The following is a 23,865-nucleotide window of genomic DNA, read 5'->3' on the forward strand; positions in this document are numbered from 1 at the left end:
AAAATAAATGTATTAGTCATCAACACAAAGTCATCCTTGGTTCCATATACCATGTCGGATTTTAACCCGAGTACGATGATGAATATTGATTAATTATATTCAAATGAACTTAAAACAATTAGTTCATAATTATTTTTCAAAACTATTCATGTCAAGCTTACAAAATCGAACCCGACATCGAATATTGTCAAAACAATGACGACTATTCAAGTCTCGTTCTTCAAATCAACACAAAAGCGGCCTAAATGGCATTTTCAAACCAAAACGAGTTCAAATACCCATTTTTCAACACGTTTTACAAATTTCTCCAATGGTCGGAACATGTCTTTCATCGTTGACTAACCCGCGCCTAACAGGCCACTCTTTTTTCTATTTTCAAACCAGGGGCGACCCTCTTGCATTGCCAATAGGCTCGCGCCTCTTCTGGCTGCCTGATGTAGGGTCTGTTCCCCTTCCAGCATCTGTCTAGGACGATCCCGACTTCGGTTAACCCGAATATAGGACAGATCAGATGACGAATTTGCTCATTCAAAAACCATATTTGCAAAATGCCTTACTAAGACAAATGGACAACGTTATGCACCATAAACCTAACTCGGTAAATGGATGTTTAATTTCCGTCTTGTATGCGAATCAACCATAAATCCAACTTGACATCTTATACTTGATACTTGGATTAAATCAACCGACGTAGAAAGCTCACATGTTAGGTTTAAACTAGTGGATGCGCATTCATGCATTTAAAACGTTTTATCAATTTTTTGCATTCAACCAACCAAGATCGATCAGTAGAGGCCGCTACCGCGGGTGGGATTGGGTGTCTGATTTAAGGGCTTCCCAATACGTACCTTCACCTCTTACTCAGAAACTTTGGATAGTGGACGACTTTATCCAGGGCGTACGAGAGTCATTCTAGAGATAAGATGCAAAAAAGGGACGATTCATTATCTTTAGTACCTATGTCAAACCCTGCTTTGTGCTTCCTTTGACCGAGATATAAAGTTGATTCAAATGGGTTCCAATCATCCCACAAATTCTTGGTGGTGACTCCGAACATCTCTAATCGTTTCGAGACCAATACCGAGATGAAACCAACCGATCTAAAACGATCCGGTCGAAAGCATTCTTATGCCGCAGAGCGTGGCTTTCAAAAGACCGCTGTATGTCCACAGGTTTTGTGGTTGTATCCCTCTTGTATAAGAAGGACTGCCATGGTGAAAACAAACCATGTTAGTAGTTTAGGAGTTTTTTTTTGTTTTAGTGCAAATGGATGTTGCCTTTGACAGATCAAAGGGCATTCGAAATGGGCAAGGTGCCGCGCCGCAACTTAAACTCGATAAAACATGCAATTTCAAATCAGAACGCATTGAGGAACTTGACTTGAAAGGGTTAAGGTGGTTGCTAGTTTTAAAACTAGGGCGAGGTTGCTGGTCGCTATGGTTTAAGGGTAGTATTTCTTGAGTTGGTCTAGGTTGGTTGGGTTTGTAAAATCCTCCCCGTCTAGGTCACTCAGTCTCACTGCGCCCTCGAAAGTATTTTCTTGACCAGTTATGGCCCGGCCCAGTTGGGTTTGAATTTCCCCCTCAGATCGACGGGTTGTGGTGCTCGAACCGACTTGAGGACCAAGTCGCCTTCCTTGATTTCCCTTGGTTTAACCTTCTTGTTGAATGCCCGTTTTATACGTCGTTGGTATAGCTGGACATTGTGCAAGGCGTTGAGTCGCCGCTCATCTAGAAGTGTGAGTTGTTCGTACCTTCGACGGGTCTATTCCGCCTCAGGAACTTGACTCTCTAGTAGGATGCGTAGAGATGGGACCCTAACTCTACCGGTTGAACCGCCTCCAAGCCATATGCTAGGTAGAACGGCGTGGCGCCTGTCGGTGTTCGAATGGAGGTTCGGTATCCCCAGAGTGCGAATGGGAGCTTGCTCGGCCAATCGCGATAATTATCTTGCATTTTCTTGATAATGGTGACACAAGTTTTGTTCGCTGCCTCCACCGCTCTGTTGGTTTGCGAAAGATAGGGGGATGATCGATGTCGTTTGATCTTGTATTTGTCTAGCAAGGCTTGTGTTTCCGCTCGGAAGTGAGAGCTTTGATCGCTGATGATTTCATGGGGTACCCCGTATCTGCAGATGATGTTGTCCTGGATGAACTTGGCCACTTGTTTGGCGGTCAAGACTGCATAGGACTGTGCTTCCACCCATTTGGTGAAATAGTCGATGGCGACGAGGACGAAACAATGTCCTTTGGTGCCTATCGGGTTGACTTTCCCGATGATGTCGATGCCCCAGGTCGAGAAAGGCCAGGGTGATGTCATGGTGTATAAAAGGTATGGTGGTATATGTTGTATGTTGGCGAAGATTTGGCAATTGTGGCAATGTTTGACGTAGTTACGGCAATCGGCTTCCATGGTGGTCCAGTAGTAGCCTAACCGTATGATTTTCCGGGTAAACATCATTGCGCTCATGTGAGGGCCACATTCTCCGTCGTGGACCTCTCCCATGACTGTTTTGGCTTTGTGATGGTCAATGCAAAGGAGGAGAATCCCTTGGGTTGTTCTTTTGTATAATTGGTCTTGGTTTATCACGAATTGTGATGCAAGTAAACGGATGGCTCTTTGTCCTCTTGGATCAGAGTTAGGAGGGAATTCATTTTTGGTTTTGTAGTTGAGGATGGCTTGGTACCAGGGTTCATCATGGTTTTCCTCTTCGTTGTTGATGGCACAGATGTGAGCTGGCTCGCTCCTTCTCTCTACACATAGGGGCATTGATGTCATGTCGTCAGGTATGTTGACGAGCGCGGGAAGTTTTGCCAGGGCATCAGCAAATTGATTTTCCTCTCGCGGCAAGTGGAAGTAGTCGACCAGGTCGAAGAACTCGTCCTCTTGATTGATTTTTGCCCGGTAGGGAGCTACGCCGTCACTTCAGATTTTCCATGATCCGGACACCTGATTGATGATGAGTGAGGAATCGCCGTGGACCCTCAGTCTCTTGATCCGGACATGCTTCATATTCGGCGGCATTGTTAGTGACGGTGAAGTCTAGTTTGACCGAGATTGGAACATGTTCTCCCTCTGGTGGTATTAGGAGGATTCCTACCCCGAAGCCTTTCAGATTAGATGCACCATCGAAGTATAGGTCCCACGCATCGGAGTCGGCACAAAGGATGTCTTCGTCAGGAAGGGACCATGTGTCGGTCGTTGGATACTCATTGACGGGATTTTCTGCCAGGAAATCGGCGACTGCCCTTCCCTTGATAACCTTGAGGGGTACGAACTTAAGGTCAAACTCAGATAGCATTAGTGTCCATCTAGACAGCCTTCTGTTTAGTACAGGTTTCTCGAAGATGTATTTGACCGGGTCCATCTTGGAATAGACGTGGACCGTGTAGCTGAGCATGTAGTGCTGCAGCTTCTTTGTTGACCATACTAGGGCAAGGCATGTCTTTTCCAGTTGGGTGTACCTTGTCTCATACTCAATGAACTTTTTGCTGATGTAGTAGATGGCTCGTTCTTCGCCGCCGACTGTTTGTGCTAGCATAGCTCCGATGGCTGTGTTGGTGACAGTCAGGTATAGAGATAAGGGAATCCCTTGTTGAGGTGGCATGAGGACAGGAGGTTTGGATATGATTTCCTTTATCCTGTCGAAGGCCCTTTGACAGTCGTCGTCCCAATCAGTGTGATCGGAGGCGCGAAGCTTCTTGAAGATTGGTTCGCAAATCATGGTGAGCTTGGCTATGAGGCGGCTGATGTATTGAACCTGATCGAGAAATCCCCGAATCTCCTTCTCGTTCTTAGGCCGACGCATTTGTTGAAGGGCTTTGATTTTGGTTGGATCAAACTCAATGCCTCTTTTACTGACGAAATGTCCTAAGAGTTTTCTGGAGGTGACTCCGAATACACATTTCCGAGGATTTAGTCTCATGTTGTATTTCCGCAGACGAGGGAAGAATTTTCGGAGGGCGTTGATGTGGCCGTCTCGTTTTCTTGATTTGAAGATCACATCATCGACATATACCTCTACCTCCTTGTGCATCATATCATGTAGGAGAGTAGTAACGGTTCTTTGATAGGTTGCTCCGGCGTTGATGATGCCGAAGAGCATGACCGTGTAGCAGTATGTACCCCACTGTGTAGTGAATGCAGTCTTGTTCATGTCTTCCTCAGCCATTTTGATCTGGTTGTACCCAGCATACCCGTCCATGAATGATAGGAGAGCATGCTTGGCGGTATTGTCCACCAGGATGTTAACATGCGGCAAAGGGAAGTCGTCCTTTGGACTTGCTTTGTTCAGATCGCTGAAGTCGACGCAAACCCGAATTCTTCTGTCTTTCTTAGATACGGGAATGATATTGGCCACCCAGTCCGAGTATTCAGACACTTTGATGAATCCGGCCTTGAACTGTTTATCCACTTCTTCCTTGATTTTCAAAGCCCATTCAGGGCGCATTCGGTGTAGTTTTTGTTTCACGGGTTTAGCTCCGGGCTTAATGGGTATCCTGTGCTCTGCGATTTCTCTGTCGATCCCAAGCATATCTCTGTAGGACCAGGCGAATACGTCCTTGTATTCGTGTAGGAGGTCAATGAACTGTTGTCTTTCCGAGGGGTCAAGGGTTGTCCCTATCCTAAGTTCTTAAGGTGTGTTGTCGGTTCCTACATTAATAGGTTCGGTCTCCTCAATGATGGGGGTTCTGGTTTCCCGTTTGTCAAGTTCGTTGGCTAGGTGAGGTGGGTAATCACTCAAGTCAAATTCCTCATAGTCATTCAGTATTGCATTGCAGTTAAATTGAGACAATTCATAAGCAAACTTAGCGTTCATTAAGTTGACTCGAGCGAAAAGCTCGGAGAGGACATACATCTCATGGTCGGTCAGAGGCGAACAGTAGAGGAGGTGGCCCCTGGAACAGGCTCTAGGTTGTCACCTTCCGTGGGAGGGGGGATAACCCTAGTTGACTCAGCCTCTGAAGCAGCCACAAGTTTGTGCTAAAATAGTGGGAAGGGGACCTTGACTGGGACATCAGGAGTGCTAGGAGCTAAGGCAAACTCTGACTCCGACTCAGACACAGATTCGTCTTCAGTTCCCTTTTTGAACATAGGGCCTTCTCCAGTTGTAATCTTGAGAATGAGGCCTTGACAATCGGTCCACTTAACAGTTTTCCTCCAGCCCTGTGTAGCTTTCTCTGGGTCAGTATTAGAGACTAAGGCGGTGGGGTCAAACTGGTTTTCATTCAGAGCAATGTTGATGATGTCCTCATAGTCAAGGTGCTTGATGTTGTCTTCTCCGAAGAGGAGAGTGACAACTTGTCCGTCGAGGCATGGGGACGACTTGGACTCAGTTGATGCAGCTTCGGTGTTGTTTGGGATGAAGTAGCAGTTTTGGAAGACTTCTACACGTGGGTGCCTGACCTTGGCCACAGAGTCATAAATCGGCTCAGGAAAACCGTGGTAGAGCTCGGACTCTCCCTCGGGGACAAAGTATCCATTGAGGGTCAAATAATAGGGACGAAGGATAACTCCGTGCTTCTTTCCCTTCCGAATTAAGAGGTTCATCTCCTAGATATATTCATCGGTAGGTTCATAGCCCAGCCCGAAGGGGATGTTGGGGACCTTAGCCTGTTTCAAGGGAGGTAAGGTGCTCTTCAGCGGATTGAGAGGTAGACCCGGGAAATAACGCTGGTGCATCAGAATGCGGTTGCCTGTGAGGTTGGAAAATGGGTCACAATCAAAGGGTGTTGATTCATTAGTTAGGGCATTCACAGATTGGAATCCCCACATCTCATTGTCGTCCTCCTCGATGGCTTGGGAGGCGATTCCCTTTTTTATGACGGCCTTGATCGTGGAACCCTGATTTTCTGATGAAGGGTTGAGGTAATCGCCTTGACGGCGTGGATCCAGGGACGTCCCAGAAGCATGTTGAAGGAGGCGTCGATGTCGACTACCTGAAAACTGGTTTGCCTTTCCAGTGACCCGGTTGCAACGGTTAGAGTGATAAGCCCTGCGACCTTACGATGAGTGCCGTCATAAGCGCGTACTCCTTGATTGGTTGGGACCAAATCAACTTCTTTGATTCCCAGTTTATGAGCTATTTTGAGGGGAATGACATTAACCGCGGATCCGTCATCCACAAGAACCATAGGCACATTCTTTTCGAGGCACTGCACGGTGATGTATAGTGCTAGGTTGTGGTTGGCTCCGAAGGGAGGGATATCCTCATCAGAGAAGATGACCGGATTTTTCAGGTCGGGGACATCCCTTGTCATGTGTACCACCACTTCTTCAGGAGAGGAGGTGGAGGGAACTGTCAGTTTTTCCAAGGCTTGTAGTAGAGCTTGCCGATGCTTAAAGGATGTAGCAATCAGTTGCCAAATTAAAATTTTGGCTTTTGCTTTTTGCAGTTGTTTGAGGATCGAATTCTCAGGAGCCTTTGGTTGAGTGTCCATGTTAGGGACAACCTGGTCATTCGTTGTTGGAACGAATATCGAATTGTTCGAGTTTTGATAGAGGCCTCCGGACCGGGTAAGATGACCGATCTCCTTTGCCTATTTCGCTTTTCCTGGGACTATATAGACGTCCTCCGCATCATCTCTCCAGATACCATTGACTTCGGGATCCCGAGGGTACCTTGGAGGGGTATTCCTCGGTGGGCAGTTTTTGTGAGGGAAATTTTTATAAGGGTAATTTTTGTGAGGTTGATTATTGTGGGGGTGATTATTGTTGGGTGCATGCCAGAATGGTCGCGGGAGCAATCCTTCCTGGTGAGGGTAGTTTTGGGTGTTTGGGGGACCCTCCCTCGGGCGTGGTGTTGGAGGATTGAAGATCAATCATCGGTAAGCATCGTCAAGTCGAGTAATCCTTTCGGAGAGACTGGCTATAGCCTCCTGAACTTGTTGGAACATGGCAAGCATGGTTGCGGCGCTGAACACAAATACCCCGTCCAAGGCATCCTTCTCCAAGGCATTCACCTCGTCATCAATTGGTAAGATGAGGCGTGAGCAGTCCAAGGTCGGCTCATCATTGGAGATAGCATGGATTCCCAGAGGGTTTGTTTTGTTGTTTGGTTTAGTCGGTGGAGGCAAAGGCAATTCCCCTTTCTCGATCATGTCCTGAATGACGTGTTTGAGCTTGAAACAGGTTTCCGTGTCATGACCTTTCCCTTGGTGGTGTTGGCAGTAGGCATTAGGGTTCCAGAAGTGGGATTTCTTAGCATCAGACGGATCCGGGGTGGGTCCGATTGGTTGTAATTTCCCTTGGTCCATTAGCCTTTTTAGGGCGCTTGCATAAGTTAACCCTATGTTGGTGAACACTCTTTTAGGGCGTTCGGCTCTTTTGGTGGTTGGTTCGAGGAGGTTGACCTCGTTAATTTTGTTTGTTTGACCATAAGGGCGAGATCCGGTTGATGTAGATCCCTGGTATCCTCTACCAGTGGTTTTGGCTAGGACACCCTTTCGGAGGTCGTCTTCAATGCGAGTTCCAAGGATTTGCAGATCCTGGAATGTCTTGATGTTTTGGTATCTCAATAGGTTGACATATAACGAGCGGAGATTGTTGACAAATTTCTCCACCAAAGTTGACTCACTCGGCTTGCTGACCAACTGAGTGCTTACTCTCCTCCAACGGGTTAAGAATTATGTGAATCCCTCCTTATCATTTTGAGTTAGGACCTCAAGAGTACGGGTATTGGCTTGGATTTCGACAATGTTGGCATATTGCTTAGCAAATTCAAGTCCAACCTCATCCCATGTAGCGAGATTCTTCGGGTCAAGGGAGTAGTACCATTGGCGAGGGATCGGTTCCAAGGATGATGGAAAGATCTGGGTGAATATTTCCTGTTTGACCCCTTTTATGGCCGTGTAATCGTTGAAGGCTCGAATGTGATTGAGTGGGTCCTCCACTCCCTTGAATTTGGGCACATTAGTCAAGGTAAAGTTGTCGGGTAATTGATCCCCAATGGGTTCAAATCTCCGATTGTTCTCGAGGTGGATGTTGTTACCCCGGGCTAGGAGTTGTTCTTCCAAGAGCTTGAGCCTTTTGTCATTTTCAGTCAAGGGCGAAGTGTTGTGTTCTCCAGTCTCCTTATTTTTCAAGGTGTCGATACGGGTCTCGACACGGTCCAGGGTGACCTTCAGAGCAGTGAGTAGGCTGGCTAGCTGAGCAGTTGTGACATCTCTGTTGTCGTTGTTGTTGTTGGACGAAGCTGAAGACAGGGGCCATGGTTCTGAGGCAGAAAAACGGCTCACATTACAACTCAATCCGACACGGTTCAAAGACTGAACGCAGACAACACAAAAGACGGAACAAAGATCAGACTCAACAAGACGAGGGTGACCGTGTGAGGTACCTTGGTGCTGACTCGATTTATAATGTGACGGTGTTGACCGGAATTTGACTCGCGTCCAACGTAGTGGCGTGACGCCAATGGATGGGTCTCGTGATGAGACGACTCATATGTAAAGACCCATCAGTACGTTTTCTCTGACTCGATAGACACGAGGCGAAATTGGAATGGTGGACTGAAGTTTTCGAAAATAAAGATTTTCAAAAAGATTCGTTTGTCGCTTTATGGACGGCTTCCCAAGATAGGGATCTCCGCAAGTCGGTCAGTTGAAAGGGCTGTCTTGAGTTTCTTTGCAGAAGACGGTTTGAGTTTGAGTCGGTTCGGAAAACAATGTACTGTTTCCCAAGACGGATATTGAAATTCAAAATTGTATGTTTTGAAAATGGAGTTTAAAATGTTTAAAAAGGTCTCGGGGGCGGTGCATGGTCCTCGGGATCTCGAAAGTGTCTCGAGAAAAGGATGTGTGCTTTTCTCGGGTTTTGAAAGAGCCATTATCGGCGCGAGACGGGTTAAAATCCGTGTCTTGATGCGACGATTATAACGGCGTAAAAAGGTGTTTTGAAATGGTTGTAGAAAACCGGGTTTGAAAATCGTCGTTACGACGGCCGAGAAAGGCGTGTTGAAATGGTTATAGAAAACCGGGTTCGAAAATTGTCATTACAACGGCCTAGAAGGCGTGTTGAAATGGTTATAGAAAACCGAGTTTAAAAATCGTCATTACGACGGCCTAGAAAGGCTTGTTGAAAAGCAACGTCGGCGAAAGACCGAGTTTTGATATGGCCATTATAACGGCGCAACAGGGTGTTTTTGAAAGTTTGAAAATGACACGGAAGGACTTCTAATCACATAGCACATAAGCACTCACAGTTTGATTATATTATGCATAATGCTGACACGGGTTTTGGCTTAAAATGGTGGGTTACACACCAAGCAATCAAACCCCGATTTTCGAGAGGGATACCAATCCAAACAAAACTTGTAAGGAGGGTGCCCCAGCCTCGTGCTCGAAGGTGATGAAAGCTCTTTGACGAAACAGAAATGTGTAACGTCAACGGTATGCTTGACTCAATCGGGATTTGAAACACTGGGATGAGAAAACTCACGCCGAGGAGACGAGCCAATTGGTCGAAAAGGGTTAGGTTATGGGCCCGGACAAGGAACCCGACCGTGACCGTAATATCAATTAATGCATTTCAACCAAGACCTCGTTCGAGTATCACCATCTAGGGATCACAAAGACACAAGTGTCCTAGTTCTCCCCAGCGGAGTCGCCAATCTGTGGACATGGCCCACCTCCACGCCTATCCGATCTGTGGACATACAATGGTCTTTTGAAAGCCACGCTCGGCGGCGTAAGAATACTTTCGACCGGGTCGTTTTAGATCGGTCGGTTTCGTCTCGATAAGGGTCTCGAAACGATTAGAGATGTTCGGAGTCGCCACCAAGCATTTGTGGGATGCTTGGAACCCGTTCGAATCCACTATATACCTCGGTCAAACGAATCACAAAGCAGGGTTTGACATAGGTACTAAAGATAAGGAATCGTCCCTCTTTAGCATCTTATCTCTAGAATGACTCTCGTACGCCGTGGATAAGGTCGTCCACTATCCAAAGTTTCTGAGTGAGAGGTGAAGGTACGTATTGGGAAGCCCTTTAATCAGACACCAAATCCCGCCCGCGGTAGCGGCCTCTATTGATCGATCTTCGTTGGTTGAATGCGAAAATTGATAAAACGGTTTAAATGCATGAATGCGCATCCACTAGTTTAAGGCTAACATGTGAGCTTTCTACGTCGGTTGATTTAATCCAAGTATCAAGTATAAGATGTCAAGTTGGATTTATGGTTGATTCGCATACAAGACGGAAAATAAACATCCATTTGCCGAGTTAGGTTTATGGTGCGTAACGTTGTCCATTTGTCTTAGTAAGGCATTTTGCAAATACGGTTTTTGAATGAGCAAATTAGTCATCTAATCCGTCCTATATTCGGGTTAACCGAAGTCAGGATCATCCTAGACAGGTGCTGGATGGGGAACAGACCCTGCATCAGGCAGCCAGAAGAGGCGCGAGCCTATTGGCGATGTAAGAGGGTCGCCTCTGGTTTGAAAATAGAAAAGGAAGTGGCCTGTTTAGGGGCGGATTAGTCAACGATGGAAGACATGTTCTGACCATTGGAAAAGTTTGTAAATCGTGTTGAAAAATGGGTATTTGAACCCGTTTTGGTTTGAAAAGGCCGTTTAGGCCGTTTTTGTGTTGATTTGAAGAACGAGACTTGAATAGTCGTCATTGTTTTGACAATATTCGATATCGGGTTCGATTTTGTAAGCTTGACATGAATAGTTTTGAAAAATAATTATGAACTAATTGTTTTAAGTTCATTTGAATATAATTAGTCAATGTTCATCATCGTACTCGGGTTAAAATCCGACATGGTATATGGAACCAAGGATGACTTTGTATTGATGACTAATACATTTGTTTTGAAAAATGTAAAGAAATGATGAAGGGCTTTAAAACACCCTCCAAAATGCAAAGAAATAAAATAAAAGGCTTTAAAATACATTTTAAAATGTAATTAACCAAATATTATCACCAAAACACGGATTAAACCGTCATGGTATTAGGAACCAAGGGTGAAAAATATTTTATGGTTAAAAACTTGTAAAAAATGGTTTGAAAATACTTGAAATGGTAAAAACCGATTACAAATATGCAAATAAAAATAAAGGAGATGAAGAGACCAAACACGGTTTGGACTTAAGGTTGGGCAGGGTCGTTTAGGCGCGAGCCTATCTGCTACGTAAGTAGCTTCTGCCTCAACCAAAAGTCTGGTTTTGGCTCATTCTTCCCATGTTTTTGACCATGTTATGCTTGATTTAGCATGTTATAGTCATGAAACATATGAAAGCATGATAATAGAGGATTTTTGCACCCTCATACTTACATGCTAGGCTTATGGCGAGAAATCAACGTAAGTGTATCAATTCGTTTGGTCGGAAAACTCGGTTTAAAACCGTTTTGGTAAGTAAAAGAGTGTTTTATTAAGTTTAGTGATGGTGTAGTGGTCGAGATGGCCGGTCAAGTGATTTAATGCACGGTGACGGTACCAAACAATGTGTAAGGCTTGTGTTTACGATTGGTAGGTCGTAAACACGTGTCGGATTGTGACTTAGGAAGTCGAGTCTAAAATTTTAAGGGAGAAAAGAGGGGGCGGATACTCGCGTAATCCTTAAATGGTGGCATTTGAGGGGTATTTATAGGAGAATGAGTGGTTGTGTGAGTTTTGAGCGACGTGGCCATCTGGGCTGTTCAAAGAGGCGCGAGCCATGTCGCACGTCTTCGAGGTGTCTTGTCACTATCACACGAATGCAATCATGATTTGTTCTATCCTAGGATTTGGATGAACATGTTTGGTACTTGACTATGTAAGATTCCAGGAAATCTTAACATAGAAGAATTTGAATGGTTTGTTTTTTGTGTTTGACTCGGTTTGACCCGGTTTTGGAGTCGGGATTTGAATTTTGAGTCGGTTTTTGGTCCGGTATCAGTTTTGACTCTAGTTAGTATCATTGCGACCTCGTCGTCATGCATTAAAAACTCCAGGTACTTTTGAAAAGTTTTGAAATGTTATATTTTCGAAATCGTTTTAAGTTTTCCGACATAAAGTTGTACACAAACCGTCGATCAAACGCTGCGATTCCTAAGCATGTTGTAGTCCGATAATCATCGGGTGTTTGTTGGAGTATCAGCAGATAATGGGTATCTACATATTCCAATTCGAGTGGCAAGTGACAAGCCTTTCCATAGACTAGCTTGTAAGGTGAAGCTCCTATGGGTGTCTTATAGGCCGTCCTATAAGCCCAAAGAGAGTAATCAAGCTTCATGCACCAATCCTTATGAGTCTTGTTAACAACCTTCTCAAGAATTTGCTTGATCTCCCTATTTGAAACTTCAACTTGACCGCTTGTTTGAGGATGGTATCCCATGTCGGTCCTATGTTGAACACCATAGTTTGTCAAGAGAGATGCAAGCTTCTTCTCAGGGAAATGTTTTGCCCCATCACTAATAATTGCTCTAGGAACTCCAAACCTTGGGAAGATCACCTTATTTAAGAGCTTGGTCACCGTCTTTGCATCGTCGGTTGGGGTAGCAATTGATTCTACCCACTTGGATACGTAATCAACGGCAACTAAAATGTACTTGTTGCCTTGGGACGATACAAAGGGACCTTGGTAGTCAATTCCCCAAACATCAAATATTTCAACCTCCAAAATTCCTCGTTGTGGCATCTCATTCCTCCAAGATATGTTCCCGGTTCTTTGGCAAGGATCACAATAGAGGATGAATTCTTTAGCATCTTCAAACATGGTAGGCCAATAGAAGCCGGAAGTTAGGACTTTGGCAACCGTTCTTCTAGCTCCATGGTGTCCCTCATACGGGGACGAATGACAACCTTTCAAAACTCCTTGAACTTCCCATTGTCGCACATATTTGCAGTAAAGACCATCACTACATGATTTTTAGAGATTGGGATCATCCCAAAAGTATCTCGTCACTTCAAACAATAATATTTTGTTGATTATAATTCAATTTCGGAGGAAGGACTCCTCCTACAATGTAGTTTGCAAAATCGGCAAACCATGGTGTTGTATGTTTCTCAAGTTGTGTGTGGATGCCCATTAAAACATCATCGGGAAAGGAATTATTGATTGGCGTGTCTTTTTCATTATTGTCAAACCGAATCCTTGACAAGTGATTCGCTATTACGTTCTCGGCTCCTTTCTTGTCTCTTATCTCTAAGTCAAATTCTTGGAGTAACAATATCCACCTCAACAAGCGTGGCTTTGATTATTTCTTCACCAAGAGATATCTAAGAGCACAGTGATCCGAGAATACTATCACCTTTGATCCAAGTAAGTAGGAGCGGAACATGTCCAAAGCATACACTATAGCAAGAAGTTCCTTTCCCCTGGTATCATAGTTAACTTGTGTGGCGTCAAGGGTCTTGCTTATATCGTATATAGCATGTAAAGCTTTGCCAACCCGTTGACCAAGAACCGCGCCAACGGCGTAGTTGCTTGCATCACACATTATCTCAAAAGGTAACTCCCAATTTGGCGGTTGAATGATCGGTGCCGAAATTAGAGCCTCCTTGATCCTATCAAAAGCTTCAACACACTCATGAGTAAATTGGAACGGGGCATCCTTAAGCAAAAGTTTAGTGAGGGGTTTTGCAATTTTGGAAAATATTTTATGAATCGTCGGTAAAACCCCGCATGACCAAGAAAACTCCGCACCCCTTTGACATTCACGGGTGGCTGTAATTTCTTTATCACCTCAACTTTAGCTTTATTAACCTCGATGCCCTTTTCCAAAATTAAATGACCTAAGACAATGCCTTCATTGACCATCAAATGACATTTTTTCCAATTCAAAACAAGGCTCACATCTTCACACTTTTGCAAGACAAGAGATAAATTATGCAAACATGACTCAAAATCTTTCCCATAAACACTAAAATCATCTATAAAAATTTCCATTATGGTCTCTAAGTAGTCGAAAAAGACACTTATCATGCAACGTTGAAATATGGCGGGGGCATTACATAGCGCCAAGGGCATCCTCCTATAGGCAAATGTACCATAAGGGCATGTGAAGGTGGTCTTGTGTTGGTCATCCGGGTGTATCGGGATTTGGAAGAATCCCGAATACCCGTCAAGGTAGCAAAAGAATTTGTTAAGGGCAAGCCCTTCAAGCATTTGCTCAATGAATGGAAGAGGGAAATGATTCTTTCTTGTTGCGGAATTCAACTTACGATAATCAATAAACATTCGCCAACCGGTGATCTTCCTTGTGGGTATTAGCTCGTTCTTGTTATTTTCACCACTGTGGTACCTCCTTTTTTGGGTACTACTTGAATGGGGCTAACCCACAAGGAATCCGATATAGAGTAGATTATTCCCGCATCAAGTAATTTCATAACCTCTGCTTTTACAATATCTTGCATATGGGGATTTAGTCTCCTCTGTCCTTGGATGGTAGGTCTATGGTCTTGTTCTAGATGAATCCTATGCATGCAAAAGTCGGGGGTTATTCCCTTAAGTTCATCTAGACTATAACCTATAGCCTTTACATGTTCTCTTAGCACATCAAGCAAACTTTTCAATTGACTATCATCAAGATTTTCATTGGCAATCACGGGTTTGGTTTTAGACTCATCAAGGTAAGCATACTTCAAATTAGGGGGAAGGGGTTTTAAATATGGAGTTTGTACCTTAACCTTTTCCTTTGATGGTTCATTGGGAATACTTTCCATCTCCATTACATTTTCCTCCTCTATCACTCTTTCTACCCTCATTGCTTGTTCCACCTTGATGGGTTGTGATGATTCTTTGAGGATGCTATCTACCCTCATGGATTGCTCATAGGTGAGCTCTTTGTTGGCTAGAGCAGCCCCAAGGAGATCTACTTCCAATGCCCAATGTTTACCATTGGCCTCACTTGCTTCCAAGGCCTCCAATGCTTCCAAAGGGTCTTTGATGAGAGAAGAACTAGCATGGTCCTCTACACAACAATCTATAAGGTCCGTCTTGAAATGTAAACTAAGTGAAAAATGTGAGAAGTACCTTGAGGAAATGCTTTTCCCCAAGGCAAAGAAAGACACAACTAAAAGCAAGAAATGATAACAATTCAATTGAACACCATCCCCGGCAACGACGCCATTTTTTTGATTCGGTCTAAACTTTGTCGTCTAAGCTTACCAATCAAAACACTATTTATAAACTTAACAAACTACTCTTAGTAGAGTGGTGAGTAAAGGTCGGATCCCAAGGGACGGGTATTGGATTAAGTTACCGATTGCAAGTAGTTATGTCTTAGGGTGTCAAAATTTAGTTTGGATTGGGATGGTTATCTAAACTACTAGACAAGTAAAACAAAATAAATGGAAAAACAAAGCAGTAAAGTAAATGGGAATGTAAATAATTGATAAAAGGCACTAGGGTTGATGTGACCATTATTTGAGCATATTTAGTCCCCGAATTAGCCTCGTTCCTATGCTTTTTAGTGCATATTTGGGTCATTTACTATCTTTAGTCCTTCGTTTTGCATATTCTTTGAGGTTTTGTTTCCTTGGTAGGAGAGGAGTGCAAACCTTGCATTTTCATGGCAAAATAGAGCTAAATTGATCGAATCTAATGACCAGACATAAAGGAGAAGACAAGACTAGAAGGCCTTTGTACATATTATAGTAGATGGGCAATGATGAAGAAATCCCTGCATCCCCGACTAAATACCGGAAGATTATTGGAAGAAGAGAGGAAGAAAAGAAGAAAAGAAAAGCAATGACCAGATCCGCTCGTCCAGCATAGCAAGACGCCCGTCCAACACTTCAGGAATCCGAGCGTCTCTGCCATAGGGACGCCCGTCCAGCCAACCCAGAATCCGCCCGTCCCGACCCTTGGACGCTCGGATTCTCTTACAGGCCCATACGTCCTCTTCTTCCCTCCATGAAAGATGCGCATATTTGTGAAAGACCGGCAAAAAGGAGACTCGCATCTTTTCTGAGAGGAGCGATTCCTCAAGGACTTAATCGTCATTTAAGCCCTTAGTAAACCCTAATTTGTTCACCTAATCCCTACTATAAATACCCCATTAGTCTAATTAGATCAATCATGTTCTTCTTATCAATCTTTAGTGTAGTTTATATCATTCTAATCTCTTCTTAATCTTATAATCAACTTCTAATTAAATATTAATACAAATCTCATTTCCTTAATTTCTCTTTTGTTCATCTTTTATTTTGGGTAATTGAAGATTATTTGGGTTATTATTGGGAGATTGACAACCTTCCAATCATTCATCAAGTACTTCTATTATTCTTAGCTTTAATTTGGAATCATTAGTAGGTATAATTCTCTTAATCCCTTTTTAATTATTATTAATCTTTCTTACTTGTTCATCATGTTTTGCTTTGTTAATGTGATTGACAACCTTGTTAACATGTTAAACTTGATAATGAGTGAGTAGTTTCCTTAACTAGGGTTAATGGGTAATTAGGGGAAATCAACATGGGGGATGATTCATGCTTAATTTAATATGTTTTCATAATTTATTTGCTTGCTTGTTGTGATCTCAACTTATGCACATGTTATGTTTGATGAAATACGAGCCTATGAATCCTTGCATTTTTTTACCCATCACTTACCTTTTCAGTGAGACTTGTAAGACATAAACCAACTCGAGTCTCATTAGACCATGCATATAGTTGAGTAGGGAGGATTAAGTCGACTTGTAGGTGTTGTACAATCTAATCGATTCTTGGCTCGGACCCAAACCTTCCTAGGATTGTAAGATATAAACCAACTCAATCCATCACAACAATAATTGCTTGCTTATAATTTGAGAATATGTTTGTATGATCAATTCCCATGAATCCCCTATGACCCCATGACACCCTAGTGCTTTTAATCAATTGTTTACATCTCATTTTAATCATCTTGCTTGTTTACTTTTATTGCTATTTAGTTTAGTGATCTTCTTATCTTAACCCAAATCGTGACACCCCTAGACACCGCTACTTGCAATCGAAAATCCTACATCAATACCCGTCCCTTGGGATCCGACCTTTACTTGCCTCTTTACTAATAGTAGAGTTGTTTGTGAAGTTATAAATATTGTTTTGGTCTAGGTGCTCCTAACGACAAGTAACCGAAAATTAAGCTCCAAGTGAGTCCAAAAATGGCGCTGATTCTTGCTGGGTAGGTGTTAACTTTATTTGATTTTCTTAGATTGTTATTAGTTGTGTCTTTCTTTGCCTTGGGGAAGTAAAACTCCTCAAGGTTTGTTCTAATTGTTTTCAAGTTGTTTGATATTTTGCATGTCTAGAAGATCACAAGGTAACTTGTTACCCATTGATCACGAAATTGAAAGGACTTTGACAAACAATAGAAGACTTGCTAGAGGTACTTTGAGTGGTATTGGTGAGGTTGTACCAAATACTATTGAGTTCACCAACCCTTTTGCAAGAGAAGGTGAGGAGAACCCAACACCCAATCAATCACAAAATCAACCCACAATGCCTAAACTTTCATCACATTCCGTATCAACCGAGGAGAACCTACCCAATGGTACTCCCACACCACAACACTTAACCGGAAATTTCATTGCAAAATCCGCATTTATCCTATTAGTCGAAAGAAGGCAATTTGGGGGGATGCCTAGTGAAGACCCTCACTCTCACATGAAGACTTTTTGTGACTATTGTGATGCGATTTCACAAACCGGTGTGACTCAAGACCAAATTCGATGGGTCTTATTTCCTTTTTCTCTAATCGGCACCGCAAAACAATGGTTGAAAAGCCTTGATAAGGCTACTCTTGGAATTGACTCTTGGAAGAAGTTAGCTCTAGCTTTCTACAAAAAATTCTACCCTCCGAAAAAGACTAACATGCTAAGAGCTCAAATTACGGGTTTTAAGCAATGGGATGAAGAATATTTGTATGAAGCTTGGGAGCAGTTCAAAGGAATTTGTCGCTCATGTCCTCATCATGGACTTAGCGAGTGGTTCTTGGTACAACAATTTTGGAATGGTCTTTATGAAGACTCAAGAAACATTCTCAACATGGGATTAAATGGTATGTTCACCGAAGTTGACGATAATCAAACTTGGAACAAGATTGAGGAAATGGCGGTCCATAATTCACAATATAGTAGACGTCGCAAGGCTGCTAGAGGAGGAAAGCATGAAGTGGACTCTATTACTCAATTGGGTGCTTAACTTAGTGCTCATATTGATACCATTAACTTGAAGTTTGAAAAGGCTATGGCTAAACTTTAAGAAGCCTCAAAATCACCAAAGCATCATGTTAATGCCATGGTAGCATCTTCATCAATCCCAAGTGTGATATGTGAGAATTGTGGAACTTTGGGACATGACCAAAGTGAATGTAGGGGAACAAATGAACAAGTGAATGCTTTTCAAGCATACAATAGTGGTACCCCTTATTACAATTATTACAATAAAAACACCAAATTCTACCCAAATCTCTCATACAAAAGCCAAAATGTTCAAAACCCTCAACGAACATACACCCCACATCCCATGAGGAACCAAAATCAAAGACCCTTTTTCAACCAAAACCAAGGTTATCAAAATCAAACTCCATACAATCAACAAAATGACCAAGGTTTTGATGTTAAAAAAGCGGTCCTCCAAATGCAAAAGAATCTACAAGAATTTTTCACTCAAATGCAAAAGGATAGCTAAGCAAAGGACATCAACATCAACAACATCCTAGCCCGCACAAAAATGTTGGAAACTCAATTGACCCAACTAGCATCTTCAAACTCTCAAAGACAAAAGGGGCAATTACCACCTCAAGGTAATCCCCCAAGACATGAAACGGTTAGTGCCATTCACTTGAGGAGTGGTACGGGATATGAAGGACCAAAGAAGCAAGTTGAGGATGAAGTTGTGGAAGCTAGTGACAAAGAAGAAGTTGTGCAAAACTCTAAGGAAGATGAACCAACAAAAGAAGAAGTTTCAAAGAAAAGTCAAGAAAAAGCCAAGGAGAAGGAGCCCATTGTGATTAGACTTCCATTCCCAAGTCGTCAAGCTAAGCCTAAGTTTGATGACCAACTTGGAAAATTCATGGAAATTATGAAGAAATTGGAAGTCTCGATTCCTTTTACGGAATTAATCAATCACGTGCCGGCCTATGCAAAGTACATGAAGGACATCCTTACGAAAAAGAAGTCTATCCGGAAGCTTGAAACTATCGCCTTCACTAAGGTGAGTAGTACAATCCTTCAAGGGAGTTCACCTCTGAAACTTAAAGATCCAGGAAGATTCTCATTACTGTGTACCATTGGCGACACCACGATCAACAAGGCTTTGTGTGATCTAGGAGCAAGCGTGAGTGTTATGCCGTATTCGGTTAGTAAAAGGCTAGGGATAGGAGAGCTTAAATGTACCAACATCACACTCCAAATAGCCGATAGATCGACGAAGACACCTTTAGGGATATGGGAAGATGTTCCCGTGAGAATAGGCAAATTCTTCATCCCGGTGGACTTTGTCATTGTTGACATGGAAGAAGACTCCAATATTCCGATCATCCTTGGTAGACCTTTCTTATACACCGCGGGTGCGGTAATAGATGTGAAGCATGGAGAGCTTACTCTAGAAGTGGGAGACGAGACCTTAACTTTCAATCTTGACAAGACCATGAGAGCTCCTCTTTTGCATGAACCATGCTTTATGGTTGATCACTATAGCCGGAAGGATGATAGGAAGAAGTCGAAATTCCAATGGAAAAAGAAAGTTGATGATGCTCCATCAAAAGAGCAAGGAAATAGCAATAAAGAGAGCTTGAAAAGCTCACCCATGACAAGTGAAGAGGATGGCCTCATTGGCCAAAACAAGAAAGAAGGAGAGTTGTCTTTATCAACTCAAGAAATTTTTGATGATCAAGTAGACGAAGTTTGCGGTCTTTGGGATGATGAGTTCGAAGGGATATTCAATCCCTATATTGCTAATGCTATGAACCAAGACCATCACGGAGAACAACAAGTGCAAAGATCTATTGAGGACCTCTATCATGACAATGAACAAGCTTTTGACTACTTCTTCAAGGTGTTGTTGATCAACAACACCTTCAACATGCCCCCTTGACATATCACATTGGATGAGAGTTTGGTGGAGTCCTCCCTAAACCACCATTTGTAAATATTCTAACTCCCTAACTTGCATTTCAATTTTTATATCGCATCTTTGTCATTTTTGGATTTATATTTTTGTGCCTTGATCAAGATATTCGTCATTTTTGAGATAAGTGAGGGAGGGACTTATGATTTTATTAATGTGTAGTGCTTTGACTTAGTTTGGGGATAGCAATTGCCTAGGCTATTCATGCCTTTGTAGTGCCCTCACAACAAAGAACACGAGAATTGAAGAATGAAAATGTTACGGGTTATGCAGTACCCACGGATGGACCTGAATCCGTGTGGGCAAGGAAGAATCCGAGCGGCCAAAAAGGGAATACGCTCGTCGTCAAGAATCTGAGCGTCCAAGATACAATCCGCACGTCTGGCAGAGCTGCAGAATTCAAAAAAATGGACTGTCACAGAATCCGAGCGTTTCAATTGAGAATCCGCTCGTCTGATACAGGACGCTCGTCTTATAGAGAAGACGCTCGTGTTTCTGCTGTTGAATTTTAAAGAATCACCCTGTAACAGAATCCGAGCGTCCGTGCAGGAAGACGCTCGTCTCAAATTGAAGAATCCGCTCGTCTATCCTGAAAGACGCTCGTCCTGTGGCATTATTTCCTGAGGTAAAAACGAAGAATCCGAGCGTCCCAGCTCTTGGTCCGCTCATCCCCTGCTGCTATTTCAAATATAACGGGTCTCTTAAACCCTTATCCCTCATTCATTTTCATTTCTTCTACATTCAAACACTACCCAAAACCCAAAAACCCCCAAAACCTTCATCCTCTACATCAACAAAACCCAATTTCCTCAACCAAATTCAACAAAATCAAATCCAAACTTCCTCACAACAAAAATTAATCGCTCCTTTTACAAAAATAATTGATTCAAACACCAAAATCTTCAACCTTTGAGTCAATTTTTAAGATACAAAGCAGCATTCTTTCATCTTAAATCGATTTGGGCATAACTAAAAATTGGAATTTCAATCTTTCTTTGGTGTAATCAAGAATGGCAAGAACTAAAGGAGGTAACACGGAACCCCCAAAGAAGACACTTTCAAAAAGGCAACAAACTCTTCAAGCAAAACAATTGTCAAAGGCATTGGTAGTCCATGAGGCAAGGTTGGAAGTTCAACAAGGTCCCTCTATGGAAGCTACAACATCAACAACTCTGGTCATTGAGCAATTATCCAATTATCCGGAGGTAATTTTCACTTCCGACTCTCATAGGGATAAATTTGTTCTCTTTGCTAAGAAGACCATTATGCCTACAAAATTTATTTGTGAAGATGCCTTGACAAAGTTGGGTGTTCTTGAACAAAACAAAACCTTCTTTGAGGCTATGGGATTGGGTAAATTGTTTACCATGAAAGAATTGTCATACCCCTCCCTCACCTTGGAATTTTTGAGTTCCTTGAAAGTCACAAGGGTGAAAACTAGAACCCACATCGAGTTTCGTCTTGCAAATGTTGATAGACGCATCACTTTTGGTGAATTAAGTAAGATTTTAGGCCTTAGTGATACCCCAAAATATACAAAGCTTCCCGACAAGTATGACCCCGCTCCGCTTTGGGAGGCATTTTACGGAAAGAAATTTGTGCGCTTTCATGATTGTCGTGCTCTATTAATCCACCATCCGGGCATTAGAGTGTGCCATAAGGTCATTGGGAATACTTTGATAGCAAGAAATGGCACTAATCATCTTACCAAGCTCGATTGTGTTCTTCTTGAGTCGGCCTTGAACATAGGAAGGGAATATACTAAGCCATATAATGCTCTAAGACTTTTGGTTGAACGATGGCTTCATGTCGATTGTGGTAAAGAAGGCACCGCTTTTATTGTAAATGGAGGACTAGTTACCCATTTGGCCAAGCACTTTAACCCAAATTTCAACAAAGACAACACTTATATGGCTGTTAAAGGAGGTCATCTCATCGACATGAATACCATGATTCACAAGTTTAAGTGGGTCAAGCATGATTCTCTTGACACCAAATATGGGTGGTTAACCAATGAAGCTAGATCATTCACTTTGCCTTCAAAGATTTGCCGATTGAGTGTTCACCGAGCAAACTACCTTCTTCCACTCTCCGAGGAGACCGAGTACATTATTCAACAACAAAGAGGCGAGATTGACGAGCCCTCCTCCTCCATTGTCACACCACCCTACCCATTTGAGTATCACGAGTTCAAACCCAAGGATGTCGAGGTAGGAAATGATTACATGACTCTACTCATGAGGGAAATGCACAAGCAAGCTTACAATGATAGAGTGGATGCTTACAAGGTCCAATATCCGCCCCTACTACATCTAGCTAGGAAAGGACTTCTTGATTCATCATGTCCTTTGCCTAGTTGGGCGGATAGGGAAGTTTTCTTTCCTAGCACCTCTAGTGGTGGAAGACCGGGTGGAGAGGGGATTGTTGATGAGGGTGTTGATGAAGAAGGTGAAGAAGAAGAGGTTCAAGAGAATGTTGAAGAAGAAGAAGCTCAAGAAGAGGAAGAAGAAAGTGAGGAAGAGCAAGGAAGTGAAAGTGGGAGTGGAGATGATTCCACATCTATGGAGGAAAATGATGATAATGATGATATGATGGAGGATTAGCAAACCTTGGAGGCTCCTACATTCTTTCACCCCTCTTATGGGTTGTCTACTTCTTTTGTTTTCTTTATTGTATTTTTATCATTTGTTTGTGGAGTCCTAGCAACATGGAGGACTAACACCTTGGCTTCATTAAGGTGTTCTTTTCATTGTTCCCACTTGTAAAATCTAAAATGACAATTTGTAGTTTCATGCATTGCATTCCATGTGCATGAACTACCCTGAAATTCAAGACATTAGAAATAATGTCTATTTTGGTTTGGGGAAATCCATGCATATGTATTGGGAGCTAATTTAAATTATGCTCTCCGCCATAACAAAAACACATGCATCATGTAGTGTAGCTTAATACAGTTTGCATTTAGTTTAGAAATCATGCATCATGCTTGCATAATTTCCTATCGTATTGGCCATTGAGGACAATGCCCATACTAGTGTGGGGATGGGAAATTCTAACTTGACTTTTATTCAAAAATCCAAAAAAATCCAAAAATCCAAAAAAATCCAAAAAAAATTTTGAAAAATTGAAAAATCCAAAAACATGTTTATTTCCTTTATAGTGTAGTCTTGTATATATTGTTTGTATATATTGTGTTTGTTCATCCTTGTTCACATTGATTGACTACGCCACATCCGAGACATGAGGATATTGAAGACCGCATGGTATGATCTTTCCAATCTCCTTTTTCCTCTTTATGTTAATGACTATGTGGCTTTATTTTGATTGATGCGGTATAAACAATGTGAATTTAGGATTACATTTAGATTATTTGGCATACTAGTTGGTAGAATCACATGTATTAGGATGTATATATGTTAGTTGAATCATGGCATATAGTTGCATGTTAGAAAATTTTTGTGAAACCATCTTCTTGGGAAGCTTGACAAGTGTATATAGGCCCTAGTAGATGCTTTTTCGCCTTAAGACTTTGCTTGTTAGAATACTTGTAAAACACCCTAGGATGTGTCATGATAGTATTCTTTGACTCATGGATTAAGGCCTAGTCAAGAGTACCTTGCGGTGTGATAACTCCTTGGCTACCGTTTATTCCAAGGTGACCCTTGAAACCGTGCAACCATCATTCATCCATGTTCTACCATATTTTTGTCATCAAAGGGAATGGGCACAAAAAGAAATTGTTCAAAAATTTGAGTTCAAGAAAAGAAAAGAAAAGAAAAAGTTTGCAATTGCATCAAAAGAAATGAGGAGTAACAAAAATGAAA

The 23,865-nt window shown here is 42.5% G+C and overlaps 1 non-coding gene across 1 annotated transcript; it reads right to left on the bottom strand.

Annotated features, from left to right (window-relative positions):
* Positions 1–17,782: 17,782 nt before the first annotated feature.
* Positions 17,783–17,889, bottom strand: LOC141624156 (small nucleolar RNA R71). The gene has a single exon (XR_012533967.1). It is a non-coding gene; the product is annotated as a small nucleolar RNA R71 (small nucleolar RNA).
* Between the last annotated feature and the right edge of the window lie 5,976 nt (positions 17,890–23,865).

The sequence above is a fragment of the Silene latifolia genome, chromosome X (assembly GCF_048544455.1).
Source record: "Silene latifolia isolate original U9 population chromosome X, ASM4854445v1, whole genome shotgun sequence".
In the NCBI taxonomy this organism is placed as follows: Eukaryota; Viridiplantae; Streptophyta; class Magnoliopsida; order Caryophyllales; family Caryophyllaceae; genus Silene; species Silene latifolia.